We start from the raw sequence: 24,178 nt of genomic DNA, 5'->3' as shown, positions 1-24,178 counted from the left end.
TGTTATCATTGGTGGATTTCTTTATTGTCTTGATTGTGCTTTTCTTTTTTTATTACTTTTTTATAATAATTAAAAAAATATTATTTTATTATTTTATTTATTTATTTTTCTTTCTTTTTTTTCTCCGTTTCCTTTGGTGCTGTCTGGCTAACAGGGTCTTGGCTCTCTGGTCTGTTGCTAGGCTTGAGCCTCTGAGGTTGGATAGCCAAGTTCAGGGCACTGGACCACCAGAGACCACATGGCCCCATGTAATATCAATTGGCAAGAGCTCTCCCAGAGATCTCTGTCTCAGTGCTAAGACCCAGCTCCACCCAGTAGCCAGCAAGCACCAGTGCTGGAGGCCCCATGCCAAACAACTAGCAAGACAGTTACACAACCACATCCATTAGTAGAGAGGCTGCCTAAAATCATACTAAGTTCACCGATACCCTAAAACACACCACCAGAGGCAATCCTGCCCATCAGAAAGACAAGATCCAGCCCCACCCACCAGACACAGGCACCAGTGCCCTACACTAGGAAGCCTACACAAACCACTAAACAAATCTTACCGACTGGAGGAAGACACCAAAAACAATGGAAACTACAAACCTACAGCCTGCAAAAAGTAGACGCCAAACACAGTAAGTTAAGCAAAATGAGAAGATAGAGAAATGTGCACCAGATGAAGGAGCAAGGTAAAAACCCACCAGATCAAACAAATGAAGAATAAATAGGCAGTCTACCCAAAAAAGAATTGAAACTAATGATAGTAAAGATGATTCAAAATCTTGGAAATAGAATGGAGAAAATACAAGAAACGATTAACAAGGACCTAGAAGACCTGAAGAGCAAACAAACAATGATGGAAAACAAAATAAATGAAATTAAAAATTCTCTAGAAGGAATTAATGCCAGAATAACTGAGGCAGAAGGAGGGATTAGTGACCTCGAAGATAAAATAGTGGAAATAACTACCACACAGCAGAATAAAGAAAAAAAGAATGAAAAGAATTGAGGACAGTCTTAGAGACTTCTGGGACAACATTAAACACACCAACATTCAAATTACAGAGATACCAGAAGAAGAAGAGAAAAAGAAAGGGTCTGAGAAAGTATTTGAAGAGATTATAATTGAAAACTTCCCTAACATGGGAAAGGAAATGGTCAATCAAGTCCAGGAAGAACAGAGAGTCCCATACAGAAAAAATCCATGGAGAAACACGCCAAGACATGTATTAATCAAACTATCAAAATTAAATACAAAGAAAAAATATAAAAAGCAGCAAGAGAAAAGCAAAAAACAATACACAGGGGAATCCACATAAGGTTAACAGCTGATCTTTCAGCAGAAACTTTGCAAACCAGAAGGGAGTGGCATGATATTTAAAGTGATGAAAGGGAAAAAGCAACAACCAACGTTACTCTGCCCAGCAAGGATCTCATTCAGATTTTTTTTAACATCTTTATTGGAGTATAATTGCTTTACAACTGATGTGTTAGTTTCTGCTTTACAACAAAATGAATCAGTTATACATATACATATATCTCCATATCCCCTCCTTCTTGCGTCTCCCTCCCACACTCCCTATCCCACCCCACTGGTGGTCACAAAGCACTGAGATGATCACAACAGCTTTGTGGCTGCTTCCCACTAGCTATCTATTTTACATTTGGTAATGTATATATAAGTCCATGTCAGTCTCTCACTTCGTCCCAGCTTACCCTTCCCTCTCCCCATGTCCTCAAGCCCATTCTCTATGTCTGCGTCTTTATTCCTGACCTGCCCCTGGGTTCTTCAGAACCTTTTTTGTTTGTTTTTTGATTTCATATACATGTGTTAGCATATGGTATTTGTTTTTCTCTTTCTGACTTACTTCACTCTGTATGACAGACTTTAGGTCCATCCACCTAACTACAAATAACACAATTTAATTTCCTTTTATGGCTGAGTAATATTCCATTGTATATATGTGCCACATCTTCTCTATCCATTCATCTGTCGATGGACATTTAGGTTTCTTCCATGTCCTAACTACTGTAAATAGGGCTGCGATGAACATTGTGGTACATGACTCTTTTTGAATAATGGTTTTCTCAGGGTATATGCCCAGTAGTGGGATTGCTGGGTCGTATGGTAGTTCTAGTTTTAATTTCTAAGGGACCTCCATACTGCTCTCCATAGTGGCTGTAACAATTTACATTCCCACCAAGAGTCCCAAGACTGTTCCCTTTTCTCCACACCCTCTCCAGCATTTAGTGTTTGTAGATTTTTTGATGATGGCCATTCTGACAGGTGTGAGGTGATACCTCATTGTAGTTTTGATTTGCATTTCTCTAATGATTAGTGATGTTGAGAATTCTTTCATGTGTATGTTGGCAATCTGTGTATCTTCTTTGGAGAAATGTCTATTTAGGTCTTTTGCCCATTTTTGGATTGAGTTGTTTTTTTTTTTTTGATATTGAGCTGCATGAGCTGCTTGTAAATTTTGGAGATTAATCCTTTGTCAGTTGCTTCATTTGAAAATATTTACTCTAATTCTGAGGGTTGTCTTCTCAGCTTCGTTTAGGGTTTCCTTTGCTGTGCAAAATCTTTTAAGTTTCAATAGGCCCCATTTCTTTTTAATTTCCATTTTTCTAGTAGGTGGGTCTAAAAGGATCTTGCTGTGATGTATGTCATAGAGTGTGCTGCCTATGTTTTCCTCTAAGAGTTTTTTATTAGTGTCGGACCTTACATTTAGGTCTTTAATCCATTTTTAGTTTATTTTTGTGTATGATGTTAGGGAGAGTTCTAACAATATTGTTTTTCATGTAGCTGTCCAGTTTTCCCAGCACCATATATTGAAGAGGCTGTCTTTTCTCCAATGTATATTCTTGCCTCCTTTATCAAAAATAAAGTGACCATATGTGCATGGGTTTATCTCTGGACTTTCGATCCTGTTCCATTGATCTATATTTCTGTTCTTCTTGCAGGAGCATACTGTCTTGATTACTATAGCTTTGTAGTATAGTCTGAAGTCAGGGAGCCCGATTCCTCCAGTTGTGTTTTTCTTTCTCAGGATTCCTTTGGCTATTCGGTCTTTTGTGTTTCCATACAAATTGTGAAGTTTTTTGTTCTAGAGTTTTGAAAAATGCCATTGGTAGTTTGATAACGATTGCATTGAAACTGTAGATTTCTTTGGGTAGTATAGTCATGTTCACAGTGTTGATTCTTCCAATCCAAGGACATGGTATATCTCTCCATCTGTTTGTATCATCTTTAATTTCTTTCACCAGTGTCTTATAGTTTTTAGCATACAGGACTTTTGTCTCCTTAGGTAGGTTTCTTCCTAGGTATTTTATTCTTTTTGTTGCAATGGTAAGTGGAGTTTTTCCTTAATTTCTCTTTCAGATATTTCGTCATTAGTGTATAGGAATGCAAGAGATTTGTGTGTATTAATTTTGTATCCTGGTACTTTAGCAAATTCATTGACTAGCTCTAGTAATTTGTTGGTAGCATCTTTAGGATTCTCTATGTATAGTATCATGTCATCTGCAAACAGTGACAACTTTACTTCTTTTCCAATTTGGATTCCTTTTATTTCTTTTTCTCCTCTGATTGCTGTGGCTAAAGGTACCAAAACTATGTTCAATAATAGTCGTGAGATTGGGCAACTTTGTCTTTTTTCTCATGTTAGTGAAAATTGTTTCATTTTTCACCATTGAGAATGATGTTGGCTGTGGGTTTGTCATATATGACCTTTATCATGGAGAGTTATGTTCCCTCTATGCCTATTTTCTGGAGGGTTTTTATCATAAATGAGTGTTGAATTTTGTCAAATTTTTTTCTACATCTATTGAGATGATCATATGCTTTTTATCCTTCAATTTGTTAATGTAGTCTATCATTGATGGATTTGAGCATATTGAAGAATCCTTGCGTCCTGGGATAAACCCCACTAGATCCTGGTACATGATCCTTATAATATGCTGTTGGATTCTGTTTGCTGGTATTTTGTTGAGGGTTTTTACATCTTTATTCATCAGTGATATTGGCCTATAGTTTCCTTTCTTTGTGACATCTTTGTTTGGTTTTGCTATCAGGGTGATTGTGCTGTCATAGAATGACTTTGGGAATGTTCCTCCCTCTGTTATATTATGGAAGAGTTTGAGAAGGATAGGTGTTAGCTCTTCTCTGAATGTTTTATAGAATTCTCCTGTGAAGCCATCTGTCCTGTGCTTTTGTTTGTTGGAAGATTTTTTTTATCACAGTCTCAATTTCAGTGCTTGTGTTTGGTCTGTTTATATTTTCTATTTCTTCCTGGTTCAGTCTTGGAAGGTTTTGCTTTTCTAAGGATATTTCCATTTCTTCTAAGTTGTCCAATTTATTGACATATAGTTTCTTGCAGCAATCTCTCTTGATCCTTTTTATTTCTGCAGTGTCAGTTACTTCTTTTTCATTTCTAATTCTATTCATTTGAGTCATTTCCATTTTTTACTTCATGATTCTGGCTAGTGGTTTATCAGTTTTCTTTATCTTCTCACAGAACCAGCATTTAGATATATTGATCTTTGCTATTGTTTCCTTCATTTATTTTTCATTTATTTCTGATCTGATATTTATGATTTATTTCCTTCTACTAACCTTGTTTTTTTTTTGGTTCTTCTTTCTCTAATGGCTTTAGCTATAAGGATAGGTTGTTTATTTGAGATATTTCTTGTTTCTTGAGGTAGGATTGTATTGCTATAACCTTCCCTTTTAGAATTGCTTTTACTGCATCCCATAGGTTTTGAGTCATTGTGTTTTCATTGTCATTTGCTTCTAGGTATTTTTTGATTTACTCTTTGATTTCTTCAGTGATCTCTTTGTTATTTGGCAGTGAACTGTTTAGGCTCCATGTGTTTGTATTTTTATAGATATTTTCCTGTAATTTAAATGTAGTGTCTTAACATTTTGGTCAGAATAGATACTTGACACAATTTCAATTTTCTTAAATTTACCAAGGCTTGATTTGTAACCCAAGATATGATCTATCCTAGAGAGTGTTCCATGAACACTTGAGAAGAAAGTGTATTCTGTGGTTTTGGGATGGAATTTCCTATAAATATCAATTAAGTCAATCTTGCTTAATGTATCATTTAAAGCTTGTGTTTCCTTATTTATTTTCATTTTGGATGATATGTCCAATAGTGAAAGTGGGGTTTTAAAGTCCCCTATTATTTTTGTGTCACTGTTGATTTCACCTTTTATGGCTGCTAGCATTTGCCTTATGTACTGAGGTGCTCCTATGTTGGGTGCATAAATATTTAAAGTTGTTATATCTTCTTGGATTGATTCCTTGAATGTTATGTACTGTCCTTCCTTATCTCTTGTAATTTTTTTTTTACTTTAATGTCTATTTAGTCTGGTATGAGTATTGCTATTCCAGCTATCTTTAATATCCATTTAAATGGAATAACTATTTCCATCCCTTCACTTTCAGTCTGTGCGTGTCCTTAGGTCTGAAGTGTGTTTCTTGTAGACAGCATATATATAGGTCTGGTTTTTGTCTCCATTCAACCAATCTATTTTTTTGGTTGGAGCATTTAGTCCATTTACATTAAAGTAATTATTGATATGTATGATCCTATTACAATTTTCTTAATGTTTGGATGTGTTATTGTAGGTCTTTTCCAACTCTTGTGTTTCCTGTCTAGAGAAGTTCCTTTAGCATGTATTGTAAAGCTGGTTTGGTGGTGTTGAATTCTCTGGGCTTTTGCTTGTCTGTAAAGATTTTAATTTGTCCATGAAAACTGAATGAGATCCTTGCTGGGTAGAGTAATCTTGGTTGTAGGTTTTTCCCTTTCATCACTTTAAATATGTCCTGCCACTCCCTTCTGCCCTGCAGTGTTGCTGAAGAGAGATCAGCTCTTAACATTATGGGGATTCCCTTGTATGTTCTTTGTTGTTTTTCCCTTGCTGCTTTTAATATTTTATCTTGTATTTAGTTTTTGACAACATGATTAATATGAGTATTGTCGTGTTTCTCCTTGGAGTTATCCTATATGGGACTCTCTGCACTTCCTGGACTTGGTAAACAATTTCCTTTCCCATATTAAGGAAGTTTTCAATTATAATCTCTTCAAATATTTTCTCAGACCCTTTCTTTTTATCTTCTTCTTCTGGGACTGCTATAATTCATATGTTGGTGCATTTAATGTTGTCCCAGAGGTCTCAGAGACTGTCCTTAATTATTTTTATTCTTTTTTCTTTATTCTGCACTTCAGTAGTTATTTCCCTCATTTTATCTTCCAGGTAACTTCTCTGTTCTTCTGCCTCAGTTATTCTGCTATTGATTTCTACTAGAGAATTTTTAATTTCATTTATTGTGTTGTTCATCACTGTTTGTTTGCTCTTTAGTTCTTCTAGGTCCTTGTTAATCATTTATTGTATTTTCTCCATTATATTTCCAAGATTTTGGATCATCTTTACTATCATTATTTTGAATACTTTTCCAGGTAGACTGCCTACTTCCTCTTCATTTGTTTGTTTTGGTGGGTTTTTACCTTGCTCCTTCATCTGATGTGTTTTTCTATGTCTTCTCATTTTTCTTAACTTATTGTATTTTGGGTCTCATTTTCACAGGCTGCAGGTTCATAGTTCCTGTTGTTTTAGGTGTCTGCCCCAGTGGTGAAGGTTATTTCAGTGAGTTGTGTAGGCTTCCTAGTGAAGGGGACTTGTGCCTGTGTTCTGGTGAATGAGGCTGGATATTGTCTTCTTGGTTCACCAGAGCACATTTGGTGGTGTGTTTTGGGGTGTCTGTGACCTTCTTATGATTTAGGCAGCCTCTCTGCTAGTAGGTGGGGTTGTGTTCCTGTCATGCTAGATGTTTGGCATAGGGTGTCCAGCACTGTAGCTTGCTGTTCGTTGAGTGGAGCTGAGTCTTAGTGTTGAGATAGAGATCTCTGGGAGAGCTTTTCCTATTTGCTATTATGTGGAGCGGGGATGTCTCTGGTGGACCAACGTCCTGAACTCAGCTCTCCCACCTCAGAGACACACCCGGCTGCAGAGCCAATAATCTTTTGGGAAGTCTGAGGTGTTCTGCCATCATCCAGTAGGTGTTCTGTAGGAGTTTTTCCACATATAGATGTATTTCTGATGTATTTGTGGGGAGGAAGTTTGTCTCCATATCTTACTCTTCAGTCATCTTGAAGATCTCTCCTCATTCAGATTTGACAGAGAAATTAAAACCTTTACAGATAAGCAAAAGTTAAGAGAATTCAGCACCACCAAACCAGCTTTACAACAAATGCTAAAGGAATTTCTCTAGGCAGGAAATACAAGAGAAGGAAAAGACGTAAAAAACAAACACATAACAATTAAGAAAATGGTAATAGGAACATATATATTGATAATTATCTTAAATGTGAATGGATGAAATGCTCCAACCAAAAGACATAGACTGGCTGAATGGATACAAAAACAAGACCTGTATATACGCTTTCTATTAGAGACCCACTTCAGAGCTAGGGACACATAAAGACTGAAAGTGATGGAATGGAAAGTTATTCTATGTAAATGGAAATCAAAAGAAAGTTAGAGTAGCAATTCTCATATCAGAATATAGACTTTCAAATAAAGTTTATTACAAGAGACAAAGAAGGACACTACATAATGATCAAGGGAGCAATCCAAGAAGAAAATAACAATTGTAAATATTTATGCACCCAATAAAGGAGCACTTCAATACTTAAGGCAAATGTTAACAGCCATAAAAAAATGAAATTGAAAGTAAACAGTCATAGTAGTGGACTTTAGCACTCCACTTTCACCAATGGACAGATCACCCAAAATGTAAATAAATAAGGAAACACAAGTTTTAAATGACATTAAACTAGATGGAGTTAATGATATTTATAAGACATTCCATCAAAAAACAACAGAATACACTTTCTTCTCAAGGGCCCATGGAATATTCTCCAGGATAGATTGTATGTTGGGCCACAAATAAGCCTCAGTCAACTGAAGAAAATTGAAAGAGTATCAGGTATCTTTTCTGACCACAACACTATGAGACTAGATATCAATTACAGGAAAAAATATATAAAAAATACAAATATTTGGAGACTAAACAATTCACTGCCATATAACCAAGAGATCACTGAAGAAATCAAATAGGAAATCAAAAACACCTAGAAGCAAATGACAATGAAAACACTATGATCCAAAACCTATGGAATGCAACAAAAGTAGATCTGAGAGGCAAGTTTATAGCAATACAATCTTACCTCAAGGAAGAACAAACATACCAAATAAACAAAGTAAACATACACCTAAAGAAATTAGAGAAAAAAGAACAAAAATACCCAAAGTTAGCAGAAGGAAACAAATCTTGAAGATCAGATCAGAAATTAATGAAAAGAAATGAAGGAAATAATAGCAAAGATCAATAATTCCAGAAGGTTGTCCTTCGAGAAGATAAACAAAATTGATAAACCACTAACCTGACTCACCAAGAAAAAAAGGGAGAAGACTCAAATCAATAGAATTAGAAATGAAAAAGGAGAAGTAACAACTGACATGGCAGAAATACAAAGAATCCTGAGGGATTACTACAAGCAACTATATGCCAATAAAATAGACAACCTGGAAGAAATGGACAGATTCTTAGAAAAGCACAACCTTTCGAGACTGAACCAGGAAGTATGAACACACCAATCACAAGCCCTGAAATTGAGACTGTGATTAAAAATCTTCCAACAAACAAAAGCCCAGGACAGATGGCTTCACAGGCGAATTGTATAAAACATTTAGAGAAGAGCTAACACCTGTCCTTCTCAAACTCTTCCATAATATAGCAGAGGGAGGAACATTCCCAAACTCATTCTACAAGGCCAACATCACACTGATACCACAACCAGAGAAAAATGTCACAAAAAAAGAAAACTGCATGCCAATACCTTTGATGAACATAGATGCAATAATCCTCAACAAAATACTAGCAAACAGAATCCAACAACACATTAAAAGGATCGTACACCATGATCAATTAGGGTTTATCCCGGGAATGCAACCACACATCCAGTTCCCCGATATTTAAGACTCCTATCCAAGGAACAGGCCTCCAAAAACCCTACCTCTCTAAAAGCCAACAGTGACCCCCACGAGACCCACAAGACTGTAACAAACAAAAAAGCAGTTCTTCACAGGCAAGACACAGCTGTCTCCCAGGAATCAATGCAGAACGAACAGACAGAAATATGGATTTCCAAGGCTTTTCCTGGAAGTGGTCTAACTGCATAATTCACTAGCTGCTGCCTGAGGTTCAAGCTTCTAATTTAGCACATATGTAGGGGTTGGCTGTAAATCTCCCCGGAGACTGAGAAAGCCAATGGACACTTTCCCAATCTCCTCCTTCTGGTCTTCTATAACAATAAAACCAAGTCACCAGCATCTTCCTTGAAGGAGCTTATACACACATCTGTCTCCCTAGTTTTTACAGATGTCACGAGATGTGTCCCCAGATCAGCTGGTTCTGGTAGCCAACAGGGCTTCTATTTATAAGTCCCACAGGACTGTACAAAACAAAGAAGCAGTTCTTTTTTTTATTATTACTTTTTATTGAAAACCTCACTGAATGCTAAATGTCCACCTTTACAATAAACAAATACAGTAATAGTAACTCACACTAAAATAAGATATAGTTCTGATAGCTATTATTTTTCTGTTAGGGACAGTTGTAAAGTTTTTTTGTTTGTTTTTTGTTTGTTTGTTTGTTTTTGTTTTGTTTTTTTTGGTCACAAGAACAGGAATGTACCTATACAAAGGCTCAATATAGGCCAACTTTTAAGCAAAAGGTGATGATTCATAAAAGAGTATGAATATAACATGTAACTAGTCGATACAAATCTAATAGCATTTGTTAAAATCAGTCACATTTAGTAACATACCTGAAGTTTTCTTGTATATATCATGCAAAGAAAATAATAGTTTATCATTGTCCTAAAAAGTGGGTTAGTTCACAGACAATCTGACAAGTTAACCATAAAAAGTGTTTCCTGAGGCATAGAAAATGCATCATTATTCTTCTTGAACCTTTTCAGTTCAAGATTTTCCACTCAATAAAATAGCTGAGGATCTGAAACTGAGAAAATATATTTGAAGTACAAACAGCTTGTGAAACAATTTTTTTTTTCATCATCAGAGGGTATTAATAAACTCATGACAAACTTTCCTGCTCAGGATGCAGTTCAAATGGGAGAGACTTCTCTGTACAGGAGCCTATTTGGTCTTCAATCCTATGCTCATGTTTGCCTAACACAGGCAAACAGTTTTCTCCCCATTTTTTAGTAATTTAATTTTCCTGTTAGCAAAAGAGGTAACCAGTCCCAATGGACCAAAGGGGCTAGAGTCATAGGAAGGGGATTTCCTATTAATATTTTTTATTTTTTTTTATTTTATTTATTTATTTATTTATTTTTTAATTTTGATATTTGGAACGCTTGATGCAACATTTTAGAGCCAGGTGTTCAGGAAGTGCTGTGACCAAGAGACTGATAAAGGGAAATAATCTATTTATTCTTTGTGATTTGATGAACAGATAAAAAAATTAACACATAATAACAGAAGTTGGTCATTAATAAATCACATCTTAGTCTTTTTCAGTGCCTCAGTAAGCAGACAATATATTCAGTTTTCCCACCTCTTGGCCTCTAGCTCTTTTGTAGTTTTAACACTGCAACGTCCATGATGCAAATATCCAGAAACAGTTAAAAAGACTATCAAATTCCTTTTCTATTCATCTATTTTTAACTGTCTCTTGGTCCCAGGTGTATCTGAATGATTACCTTTCATCATTTTCTGCTATTCCTCATTAGAGTATTCTCAATTGTTCCCATGTTTTGTGGGCTGGTTGGAAGAGGGAGCTTGGGAAGGGTGTGCTGGTGTGAGGAGGTTATGGGTCACTGGGATTCCTCCAAGGATAGTCCCTTCCATGGCTGCAGGAAGTCCTCGTGGAGCCATGGCCAGGATGCTTGGTGGGTATCCGTATGTGGCACCATTGAGCTGTGCATGAATTGCTTGCTGATATATTATTTATTATTATTATTTTTTAGTATTAGTTGTTATTTTTTTGTTGTTTTTATACTGCAGGTTCTTATAAGTCATCAATTTTATACACATCAGTGTATACACATCAATCGCAATCACCCAATTCAGCACACCACCATACCCAGCCCACCTTGATTTTCCCCACGTGGTGTCCATACGTTTGTTCTCTACAACTGTGTCTCAACTTCTGCCCTACAAACCAGTTCATCTGTACCATTTCTCTAGGTTCCACATACATGTGTTAATATACGATATTTGTTTTACCCTTTCTGACTTACTTCACTCTGTATGATAGTCTCTAGATCCATCCATGTCTCAACAAATGACTCAATTTCATTCTTTTTTATAGCTGAGTAATATTCCATTGTATATATGTACCACAGCTTCTTTATCCATTCGTCTGTCAATGGGCATTTAGGTTGCTTCTATGACCTGGCTATTGTAAATAGTGTTGCAATGAACATTGGGGTGCATGTGTCTTTTTGAATTATGGTTTTCCCTGGGCATATGCCCAGTAGTGGGATTGCTGGATCATATGGTAATTCTATATTTAGTTTTTTAAGGAACCTCCATACTGTTCTCCATAGTGGTTGTATCAATTTACATTCCCACCAAGAGGGTCCCCTTTTCTCCACACCCTCTCCAGAATTTGTTGTTTGTAGATTTTCTGCTGATGCCCATTCTAACTGTTCTGAGGTGATACCTCATTGTAGTTTTGATTTGCATTTCTCTAATAATTAGTGATGTTGAGCAACTTTTCATGTGCTTCTTGACCATATGTATGTCTTCTTTGGAGAAATGTCTATTGAGGTCTTCTGCCCATTTTTGGATGGGGTTGTTTGTTTCTTCAAAATTGAGTTGCATAAGCTGTTTATATATTTTGGAGATTAATCCTTTGTCCGTTGATTCATTTGCAAATATTTTCTCCCATTTGGAGGGTTGTCTTTTCATCTTGTTTATGGTTTCCTTTGCTGTGCAAAAGCTTTGAAGTTTCATTAGTTCCCATTTGTTTATTTTTGTTCTTATTTCCATTACTCTAGGAGGTGGATCTAAAAATATCTTGCTGTAATTTATGTCAAAGAGTGTTCTTCCTATGTTTTCCTCTAAGAGTTTTATAGTGTTCCATCTTACATTTAGGTCTAAAATCCATTTTGAGTTTATTTTTGTGTATGGTGTTAGGGAGTGCTCTAATTTCATTATTTTACATGTGCCTGTCCAGTTTTCCTAGCACCACTTATTGAAGAGAGTATCTTTTCTCCATTGTATATCTTTGCCTCCTTTGTCATAGATCAGTTGACCATAGGTGCATGGGTTTAACACTGGGCTTTCTGTCTTTTTCCATTGATCTATATTTCTGTTTTTGTGTCAGTACCATGTTGTCTTGATTACTGTAGCTTTGTAGTATAGTCTGAAGTCAGGGAGTCTGATTCATCCAGCTCCGTTTTTTCCCCTCAAGATTGCTTTGGCTATTCAGGGTCTTTGGTGTCTACATACAAATTTTAAGATGATTTGTTCTAGTTCCATTAAAAATGCCATTGGTAATTTGATAGGCATTGCATTGAATCTGTAGATTGCTTTGGGTAGTATAGTCATTTTCACAATATTTATTCTTACAATCTAAGAAAATGGTATACCTCTCCATCTGTTGGTATCATCTTAAATTTCTTTCATCAGTGTCTTATAATTTTTGGCATACAGGTCTTCTGTTTCCTTAGGTAGGTTTATTCCTAGGTATATTATTCTTTTTGTTGCAATGGTAAATGAGAGTGTTTCCATGATTTCTCTTTCAGATTTTTCACCTTTAGTGTATAGGAATACAAGAGATTTATGTGCATTAATTTTGTATCCTGCAACAGTACCAAATTCATTGATTAGCTCTAGTAGTTTTCTAGTGGCATTTCTAGGATTCTCTATGTATAGTATCAAGTCAACTGCAAACAGTGACAGTTTTACTCCTTCTTTTCAATTTGTATTCCTTTTATTTCTTTTTCTTCTCTGATTGCCATGGCTAGGATTTCCAAAACAATGTTGAATAATAGTGGTGAGAGTGGACATCCTTGTCTCGTTCGTGATCTTAGAGGAAATGCTTTCAGTTTTTTACCATTGAGAATGATGTTTGCTGTGGGTTTGTCATATATGGCCTTCATAATGTTGAAGTAGGTTCACTCTCTGCCTACTTTCTGGAGAGTTTATATCATAAATGGGTGTTGAAATTTGTCAAAAGCTTTTTCTGCATCTATTGAGATGATTATATGGTTTTTATTTCTCAATTTGTTAATATGGTGTATCACATTGATTGATATGCATATATTGAAGAACCCTTGCATCCCTGGGATAAATCACACTTGATCATGGTGTAGTGTCTTTTTACTGTGTTGTTGTATTCTCTTTGCTAATATTTTGTTCAGGATTTTTGCATCTGTATTCGTCAGTGATATTGGTCTGTAGTTTTCTTTTTTTGTAATGTCCTTGTCTTGTCTTGGTATCAGGGTGATGGTGGCCTCATAGAATGGGTTTCGGAGTGTTCCTTCCTCTGCAATTTTTTGGAAGAGTTTGAGAATGTTCGGTGTTAGCTCTTTTCTAAATATTTGATAGAATTCACCTGTGAAGCCATCTAGTCCTGGACTTTTGTTTGTTGGAAGATTTTTAATCAGTTACAATTTCATTACTTGTGATTATTCTGTTCATATTTTCTGTTTCTTCCTGGTTCAAACTTTGAAGGTTATACCTTTCTAAGAATTTGTCCATTTCTTCCAGGTTGTCCATTTTATTGGCATAGAGTTGCCTGTAGTAGTCTCTTAAGCTGCTTTGTATTTCTGCAGTGTCTGTTGTAACTTATCCTTTTTCATTTCTAATTTTATTGATTTGAGTCCTCTCCTTCCTTTTCTTGATGAGTCTGGTTAATGGTTTATCAATTTTGTTTATCTTCTCACAGAACCAGCTTTTTGTTTTATTGATCTTTTCTATTGTTTTCTTTGTTTCTATTTCATTTATTTCTGCTCTCAGCTTTATGATTTCTTTCCTTCTGCCAAGTCTGGGTTTTGTTTGTTCTTCTTTCTCTATTTCCTTTAGGCATAAGGTTAGATTGTCTATTTGAGATTTTTCTTTTTTCTTGAGGTAGGAGTGTATGGCTATAAACTTCCCTCTTAGAACTGCTTTTGCTGCATCCCATAGGTTTTGGATAATCGTGTTTTCATTGTCATTTGTCTTTAGGTATATTTTGATTTCCTCTTTGATTTCTTCAGTGATCTCTTGGTTATTTAGTTATGTATTGTTTAGCCTCCATGTGTTTGTGTTTTTTATGTTTTTTTCCCCTGTAATTCATTTCTATTCTCATAGTGTTGTCGTCAGAAAAGATGCTTGATATGATTTCAATTTTCTAAAATTTACTGAGGCTTGATTTGTGACCCAAATGTGATCTATCCTGGAGAATGTTCCATGCGCACTTGAGAAGAAAGTTTAATGTGCTGTTTTGGATGGAATGCCCTATAAATATGAATTAAATCTATGTGGTCTATTGTGTCATTTAAAGCTTCTCTTTCCTTATTTATTTTCATTTTGCAAGGTCTCTCCATTGGTGTAAGTGAGATGTTAAATTCCATCACTCTTATTGTGTTACTGTCAATTTCCTCTTTTATAGCTGTTAGCAGTTGCCTTATATATTGAGGTGCTCCAATGTTGGGTGCATATATATTTATAATTGTTGCATCTTCTTCATGGATTGATCCCTTGATCATTATGTAGTGTCCTTCCTTGTCTCTTGTAACATTCTTTTTTTTAAGTCTATTTAATCTGGTTTGAGTATAGCTACTCCAGCTTACTTTTGATTTCCATTTGCATGGAATATCTTTTTCCATCCCCTCACTTTCAGTCTGTATGTGTCCCTAGGTCTGAAGTGGGTCTCTTGTAGACAGCATACAGATGGGTCTTGTTTTTGTATCCATTCAGCAAGCCTGTGTCTTTTGGTTGGAGCATTTAAGCCATTCACGTTTAAGGTAATTATCAATATGTATGTTCCTTTGACCATTTTCTTAATTGTTTGGGGTTTGTTTTGTAGATCCTTTTCTTCTCTTGTGTTTCCTGAGTAGAGAAGTTCCTTTATCATTTGTTGTAGAGCTGAGGTGGTGGTGCTGAATTCTCTTAGCTTTTGCTTGTCTGCAAAGCTTTTGATTTCTCCATCGAATCTGAATGAGATCCTTGCCAGGTAGAGTAATCTTGGTTGTACGTTCTTCCCTTTCATCACTTTAAGTATATAATTCCACTCCCTTCTGACTTGTAGAGTTTCTGTAGAGAAATCAGCTGTTAACCTTATGGGAGTTCCATTGTATGTTATTTTTCATTTTTCCCTTGCTGCTTTCAATAATTTTTCTTTGTCTTTAATTTTTGACAATTTGATTACTATGTGTCTCAGTGTGTTTCTCCTTGGGTTTATTCTGTATGGGACTTGTTGCACTTCCTGGACTTTGGTGACTATTTCCTTTCCCATGTTAGGGACGTTTTTGACTATAATCTCTTCAAATATGTTCTCTGGTCCTTTCTCTCTCTCTTCTCCTTCTGGGACCCCTATAATGCAAATGTTGTTGTGTTTAATGTTTTCCCAGTGTTCTCTTAGGCTGTCTTCATTTCTTTCCATTCTTCTTTCTTTATTCTGTTCCACAGCAGTTAATTCCACCATTCTATCTTCCAGGTCACTTATCCGTTCTTCTGCCTCAGTTATTCTGCTATTGATTCCTTCTAGTGTAGTTTTCATTTCAGCTATTGTATTGTTCCTCTCTGTTTGTTTGTTCTTTAATTCTTCTAGGTTTTCATTAAACATTTCTTGCATCTTCTCGAGCTTTGCCTCAATTGTTTTTTCTGAGGTCCTGGATAATTTTCATTATCATTATTCTGAGTTCTTTTTCTGGAAGGTTGCCTATCTCCACTTCATTTAGTTCTTTTTCTGTGCTTTTATCTTGTTCCTTCATCTGGTACATAGCCCTCTGTCTTTTCATCTTGTCTATCTTTCTGTGAATGTGGTTTTTATTCCACAGGCTGAAGGATTGTAGTTCTTCTTGCTTCTACTTCCTGCTCCATTATTGACCAGGGAGCTGTTGTGATAAATAATTCCTTGTTCACACAGTTTCTTAAGTTTTCTGGGATGCAACTTGTGATTGCCAGGCGAATCTTGGTGGCAGGGTCTTCCCTCAGCTCTAGTGAGGCTTACTCCCTATACTGGGCCATGTGGGGAATACAAATGATATTAAGGTGTATTTTATAAGGAACCCTGAGCAAAGCTGAAAGGCTCTGATTCATGAATGTCATGGGTCACCCCTCTTATCTTGCCTTCCTTGAGGGTTTGGGCTAATGTTTTCTCATCCAGCAGTCCACATTGGACCACATTCACTCGGAATGCACCTTGCTTCATCTGCTTTATAGTAAAGACATTGATGAGGTGATGGTTATGTTCATTATGATTACAATGCAAGGAGTTGCAGTTGCTCTGATACAGTAAGTCCTGCAGGGTGTAGAACCTCTGCACACCCAGGGAGAGCTCTATCCCATCCTGCAAGTAGGGATCATACAATATGAAGCTGAATCCATAAGTTTTGGCTCAAACAGCAAGCCCTTGGTCCACACAACTAAAGTGGATGAGTCTCAGCATCTTCCTAAGGGTGTGGGCCACTCCAGAGGCAACCTCCTGTATGTGCTAGATGTTCCATACCCATGCGCCTTCCTACAGTGACTGGCACAGTCACATGTTCCACTAGTACAACAGATAATGTGGCAGATGCTGGAATTGGCCATCGCTTCCATTGCCACAGAAGGGATATTGCACACGGAAATCCTGAGCTCACCCACAGCCTTGATGTGGATGTTGTCTTAGGTGCTGCCTAACCCACATGATCACTCTCAGGGCCTTGAGTCTCTCCAGGTCCTCCCTGGTAAGAGTGATGGTGTGGTGACATCAAGGGACCAACAGCCTTGTTTAAAATCTTCTTGTGTGGGCTTCCTTGGTGGCACATTGGTTGAGAAACTTCCTGTTAATGCAGGGGACACGGGTTCGAGCCCTGGTCTGGAAGGATCCCACATGCCATGGAACAACTGGGCCCGTGAGCCACAACTACTGAGCCTGCGTGTCTGGAGCCTGTGCTCCACAACAAAAGTGGTCACGATAGTGAGAGGCCCACGCACCGTGATGAAGAGTGGTCCCCGCTTGCCACAACTAGAGAAAGCCCTCACACAGAAATGAAGACCCAACACAGCTAAAAAAATAAATAAATAAACAAATGTGGGGTTTAAAAAAAAAAGAAAGAAAAGAATTTAAAATTAATACAATCATAAATAGCATGTAGGTCAAATAATAAAGCATAATTTAAAAAAAAGAAAAAAAAACAGAAAAAAACACCTTCTTGTGGATCTCTTGAGTGGACTATGCATCACAGAAGGATTCAGTGGCCGGGTCTTTTAGGATCGGTATCTCCTTGGTGCAGTCTCTGCAGATGAGCAACACCATCAGGGAGTGCGGGTAAAGAGGCCATTCATGATTTGGGGGTGGATACCTTCACAAATTCTGTCCAATTGCTTTTGCTTGAATTTGTGCTTATCCACAAGGACCAATTTTTTTTTTTTTTTTTTTTTTTTTTGCGGTACGCAGGCCTCTCACTGTTGTGGCCTCTCCCATTGTAGAGCACAGACTCCGGACGCGCAGGCTCAGTGGCCATGGCTCACGGGCCTAGCCTCTCCGTGGCATGTGGGATCTTCCTAGACTGGGGCATGAACCCGTGTCCCTTGCATCGGCAGGCAGACTCTCAACCACTGCACCATCAGGGAAGCCCCTTTTTTTTTGTGGTACGTGGGCCTCTCACTGTTGTGGCCTCTCCCATTGTGGAGCACAGACTCCAGACGTGCAGGCTCAGTGGCCAAGGCTCACAGGCCCAGCCTCTCCATGTCATGTGGGATCTTCCTGGACTGGGGCACGAACCCCTGTCCCCTGCATCAGCAGGCAGACTCTCAACCACTGTGCCACCAGGGAAGCCCCACAAGGACTGATCTTTATCGAATTTTGCACATCTCTTATTCAAAAGGCAAAGTGGTCCTATAAGAACTTAGGGGTACTCTCAGGAGTCTGCAGGCATTACACCACTATGCACCCAATACAAATTTGTCCACAAACTCTATAATTCACACATTATGCTCTCTGTCTTTTTAAGAGAGTTCAGCTTCATTGGTTCAAAACAATTTAAGGTGATGAAACACTTGTCCTGGGCTGCCTTCGTCCACTGCAAAGGGCCCCCACCCAGGAGCAGGCAGCGAACACAGTAGAAGCTCCAACTCCTCCTACCCCTCCAGTCAGTGGTGGCAGTGGCTGTGGCTGTGCTAGGGGCATGGGCCCTCAGTGTGGCATGGCTCCCGGTTCCTGGCCCCATCCTTCCATCCTCCGATTTTCACCTGTTCCTCTGGACCACTCCCAGGCCACCTTAAAATGACAACAAAAAAGCAGTTTTTAAATGGTGTGAATTTGCAAGCACCCACTAAAGCTATCTCCCAAGGTCTCAGCACAGAGGACGCAGGCAAAAATTCCCACTTCTCAGTCTTTCTCTGAAAGTGTTCTAATTGCTTACTTTATAAGCTGCTGCCTGAAGGTCCAGCTGTGATTTAGTACACATCTAGGGGCTAGCTGCAACCTTCCCCAGAGAATGAAGAAGCCTGTGGACATTTCCCCTGCCTTCTCCCTCTGACTCACCACAATAATAAAACCCAGTCACCAGTACCTCATAGAAAGGAGCTGGTATACACACCTGGTACTGCAGCTGCTTCTGTGGCTGCTGGCTAAGGAACAGGCCTCCAAATCTCCTAGCTCTGATATCTAACAAGGCTTTGTTCGTGAGTATAACAGGACTATAGTGAAAAAGAACCAGTTTTTAAACAGGCATAGGAGCATACCCCAGCAGCTACACACCTATGCTCACCACAGAGGGAGCAGATAAAAATGTCCATCTCCTAGGTTTTCCCTGGAAGGCTTAACTACATACTTTCACAGATGCTGCCTGAAGATCCAGCTTCTCATCAGCCTGCACTAAAGTGCTGATTGATCCACTGTTTTGGGACACTAACAGGTCTTGGCACACTCTCAATGACTGGGAGCCATTAAAGTAAATATTGGTGGCTTGGATAATTAAAAGGTCTCAGAGAACCAGGAACTCAGACTGGGCTGGAGATGAAATTTATCTCCTGCACAAGACCACTCTGTCAGGGCTGTTAGAGGTGGCTGCTTTATCTAAAAAGTATAAACTAACATAGAGAGTCAAGGAAAATGAAGTTCTTAATGAAATGGAGACAACTGATTTACCTGACAGAGAGTTAAAAATAATGATAATAAAGATACTCACCAATGTCAGGAAAACAATGCAAGAACAAAGTGAGAATTTCATCAAAAAGACAGAAAATATATTCTAAAATTACCAAATAGAAATCACTAAGCTGAAGAATAAAATAAGTGAGTTGAAAATGCAATACAGGGGTTCCACAGCAGACTAGATCAAGTGGAAGAAAGGATCACTGAACTCATAGACAAGGCAGTGAAATTCATCCAATCAAAGGAAAGAAAGAAAAGAAAAAAAAAGAATGAAGGAAAGAAAGAGTGAAGCTAGCTTAAGGGATTTATAGGACACCATCAAGGGGGAAAATGTATACATTATAGGAATCCTAGAAGGAAAAGAGAGAAGAAGAATACTTACTCAAAGAAATAATGGCTGAAAACTTCCCTAACCTGGGGAAAGAAACAGATACCTGAATCCAGGAAGCCCAGAGAATTCCAAAGATGAATACAAAAACACATGCCAAAACACATTATAATTAAATTTTCAAAAGTTAAATATAAGGAGAGAATCTTAAAAATCAACAACAGAAAAACAACTTGTTACATACAAGGGAACACTCATAAAACAATCAGCAGATTTTTCAGCAGAAACTTTGCAGGGCAGAATGGAGTGGGATGATATATTCAAACTGCTGAAAGAGAAAAATACTGCCAATCAAGAACACCTGGCAAAGTTGTCCTTCAAAATTGGAGTATAAAGATTGTTTTCAGACAAACAAATGCTAAGGGAATTGATCACCACTAGCCTCGCCTTACAATAAATATTAAATAGAGTTATTCAAACTGAAACAAAAGGGAGCTAATTAGTAACAGAAAAACATATGAAAGTATATAACTGACTGGTAAAGGGAAATATACAGTTAAATTTAGAATAATATTGTAATGATTGTTGGTAAATCATTTATAACTCTAGTGTAATTTTTTGTGTGTGTGTGTGTCTGTGGTACACAGGCATCTCACTGTTGTGGCCTCTCCCGTTGCAGAGCACAGGCTCCAGATGTGCAGGCTTAGTGGCCATGGCTCACGGGCCCAGCTGCTCTGTGGCATGTGGTATCTTCCCAGACCGGGGCATGAACCCATCTCTTTTGCATCAGCAGGTGGACTCTCAACCACTGCACCACCAGGGAAGCCCTAGTGTAAGTATTAAAAGATAAAAGTATTAATGATTACTATAACTACAATAATTTGTTAGTAGATACAAAATGTAAAAATACATCAATTGTGACATAAGAATATAAAATGTAGGAGGGCAATGTAAAATGTAGAGTTTTTGTATGTGCTTGAAGTACAGTTGTTATTAGGTTAAAATAACCTGTTATGAATATAAGGTGTTTTATGTCAGCCTCATGGTATACACACAGAAAAAAAAGTATAGAAGATATCCAAAAGATAAAGGTATCAAAGCACAATAACACAGAAAAATCATCAAATCACAAAGGAAGAGAGTGAGATAGGAACAAAGGATCCATCAAAACAACTGGAAAACCATGAACAAAATGAAAATAGTACTTGCATAATTTAAATTTTCTAGGAGGATAATAGTTCAGTGTTCTCAATAAATTAAAAAAAGGGAGAAGTAAACATACGAGGTAAGCATGAGATGTGTTAATTAACTCCCCAAGGATGGGGAGAATCTTTTCATAATGTACAATATATCAATTTATCACATTATATATTTTAAACATATTGCAACATTCTTTGTCAATGTTACCTCAATAAAGCTGAAATAAAAAACAGATTATAATTTTCCCAATATAAGAACTTCTCTTCAACCCCAAAATATTAAAGATTCTTTATGGCAATACTGGTACTTTTAACATACATATGTTTTAATGGATTTGAAAATATTTTCTTAACTCCGGGCCTCCTAGTTTTCCCAGGACCATAAATTAGAAAACACTATTAAAATATATTAACTTGAAAATTTTACACAAGTTAATGAATTTCCCCAGAAAAAATGCAAACGTACATACATTTAAAAATTCTAGGGTAACAAGTTACTAATGTTTCATTAAAGTTGTATATGTATGTTAGAATTGACACCAATCTAGAAAGAGCAAGAAACCTACTTAATTATGTGAAATTGCCAAACAGTGAAAAATCAAAATGAGTATTTTAACAACAAATAACCCATTATATAAAAGAATTTGCAGAAAGACATCAATACCTTAAAATTAAAAATAAGCCTAAGTAACTATGTTAGGTACCATTTAAAAACAGAAAGTTTTACCAGTCATGAATGAAGAGCTGTAATATAAAAAAATAATAGCAAAATAACAAAAATGGCTTGAGACTAAAGGTAAAATATTGGATATGTGAGTAGAAATAGGAGAAAATTAGTGTAAATTAATTTCTATATATCTCATAGCAGGAACCTATAATTACCATTTTGTTCCTGAATTTGGTAAAATAAAATGTAAGTGTAAGCCTGTTTATTTAAGTGGTAAACCCTATTACTGATAGAAATGAAAACAGACTATATAATTTTAAAATTATGGGGAGAAGGGACAGAATTATACCAGAATATAGAAATAAGGGAAACTCAAATACGTATATGATAGGTTGAGAAAAGTAAGGCAATGAGCACTATAACAATCACTATAAAGTAAATAATACAATTACTAAAAGAAAAATGTGCAATATCACATTAAAAACAAAATTTAGGGGTTTTGATATTTAGAAAAAGCATGCATAAAACTATGTGCTTCTAAAAGTTTAAGATTTAAATGAAAAAACTGAAACAATGTTGAAAGAAGACTAATATCAAACAAAGATGTATTGACAGACAAAACTATTTTAAAATGAAAAGAGTGTAGGTTGCTTTTTAATGATAATGTGTACCATTCCTAGTGATATAAAATCAGGAATTTATAGGTAAAAGTTATGAAACATCAAATATATAATTATAATAAAAGCCACTAGCATTTATTGAATGTTAATTCTAAGTTAAGCTGCTTGCTAAATATTTTAAATGTATTAACTAATTTGGTAGAAATTCAAGAAAAAAATTATAAACCAATAATAAATGTATGAACCTCTATCACTCACTCTCAGTTCTTGCCTGATCCAGAATACTAATAATAATTATATCTATAGAGGTTTTGGTTACATATTAATATGTTTGTTGTAATAGATATATTTAGAACTCTATATCCTATAATCATATAATACAATAACCACTCTTCATCCCTTTATTGAAGATATATAATAGACTAGATGTTATGTCATTAATATCTCAAAAATTCCAAAGTAGAAAGAATTAGAAAAAAAATCACATATCAAAGGACATTTTAGCTACAAATAAATAGCAAAAGTGAAACAAATAAGTAAAAACAAAAAATATGGAAATACAGTATCAATCCTTTCCTCACCTGAAAAGGGCTTTGAACAAAAATTAAGTCAAAACAGCAATTGCAGAATATCTTTAAAAATAATAACTTCTAATTAACAATAGTTCCATAGCATAAAATATTTATATGTTCACAGTACTATAAACATTCTGTATTGATTTTCAACTACTAAAATAATTTATAAACAAAGTAAGAAACATTTGATTATGACTATAGAACAGAATTATTGAATTTAAAAAACAGATTACTAGAGCCCGGAGGAAGATGGCAGAAGAGTAAGACGCGGAGATCACCTTCCTCCCCACAGATACATCAGAAATTCATCTACACGTGGAACAACTCCTACAGAACACCTACTGAACGCTGACAGAAGACCTCAGACCCCCCAAAAGGCAAGAAACTCCCCACATACCTGGGTAGGGAAAAAGAAAAAAGAATAAACAGAGACAAAAGGACAGGGACGGGACCTGCACCAGTGGGAGGGAGCCGTGAAGGAGGAAAGATTTCCACACGCTAGGAAGCCCCTTCAAGGACGGAGACTGCAGGTGGCGGAGGGGGAAAGCTTTGGAATAGTGGAGGAGAGCACAGCAACAGGGGAGCGGAGGGCAAAGCGGAGAGATTCCAACACAGAGGATCGGTGCCCTCAGGCACACACCAGCCCGAGAGGCTTGTCTGCTCGGCCGCCAGGGTGGGTGGGGCTGGGAGCTGAGGCTCGGGTATCGGCTTTCAGTCAGAGCGCAGGGAGAGGACTGGGGCTGGTGGCAGGAAGAGAGCCTGAAGGGGTTAGTGCATCACGGCTAGCCTGGAGGGAGTCCACGGAAAGGGTCTGGAGCTGCCGAAGAAGCAAGAGACTTTTTGCCCTTTTGTTTCCTGGTGCGCGAGGAGAGGGCATTAAGAGGGCTGCTTGGGGAAGCGCCGGAGATGGGTGTGAGCCGCGGCTAAAGGCGTGGACCCCAGAGACAGGCGTGGGATGCTGGGGCTGCTGCTGCCGCTGCCACGGGGCCTGTGTGGGCCCGCCTTCCGGGGGGCCTGTGCACCCTGCCACTGCCGGGGTCCCGGGACCCGGGGATGGCTTTCCCGAGAAAGCACACGAAGCGCCTCGGACTGGTGCAACATCACGCAGGCCTCTGCCGCTGCAGGCCCACCCCACAATGCGCGCCCCTCCCTCCCCTCTGCCTGAGTGAGACAGAGCCCCCGAATCAGCGGCTCCTTTAAACCCGTCCTGTCTGAGCGAAGACCGGATGCCCTCCGGAGACCTGTGTGCAGAGGCGGGGCCAGGTCCAAGGCTGAGACCCGGGAGCTGTGAGAGCAGAGAAGAGACAGGGAAATATCTCTGTGCAGCCTCGGGGGCAGTGGATTAAAGCTCCACGGTCCACTTGATGTGCCCTGCGTCTGTGGAGTGCATGAATGGAAAGTGAATCA

The 24,178-nt window shown here is 37.6% G+C and overlaps 1 pseudogene across 1 annotated transcript; it reads right to left on the bottom strand.

The window, feature by feature from the left end:
- Positions 1 to 10,822: 10,822 nt before the first annotated feature.
- Positions 10,823 to 23,872, bottom strand: LOC309796231 (C-terminal-binding protein 2-like; annotated as a pseudogene). The gene is made up of 5 exons: positions 23,805 to 23,872; positions 18,799 to 18,925; positions 17,433 to 17,647; positions 16,112 to 17,064; positions 10,823 to 11,020 (listed from the first exon to the last, which is right to left on the bottom strand). The product of its transcript is annotated as a C-terminal-binding protein 2-like (transcript).
- Positions 23,873 to 24,178: the final 306 nt, after the last annotated feature.

Source organism: Mesoplodon mirus (assembly GCF_964341445.2).
Source record: "Mesoplodon mirus genome assembly, chromosome: X".
NCBI classification, from domain to species: domain Eukaryota; kingdom Metazoa; phylum Chordata; class Mammalia; order Artiodactyla; family Ziphiidae; genus Mesoplodon; species Mesoplodon mirus.
This window is presented reverse-complemented; position numbering and strand designations above follow the sequence as displayed.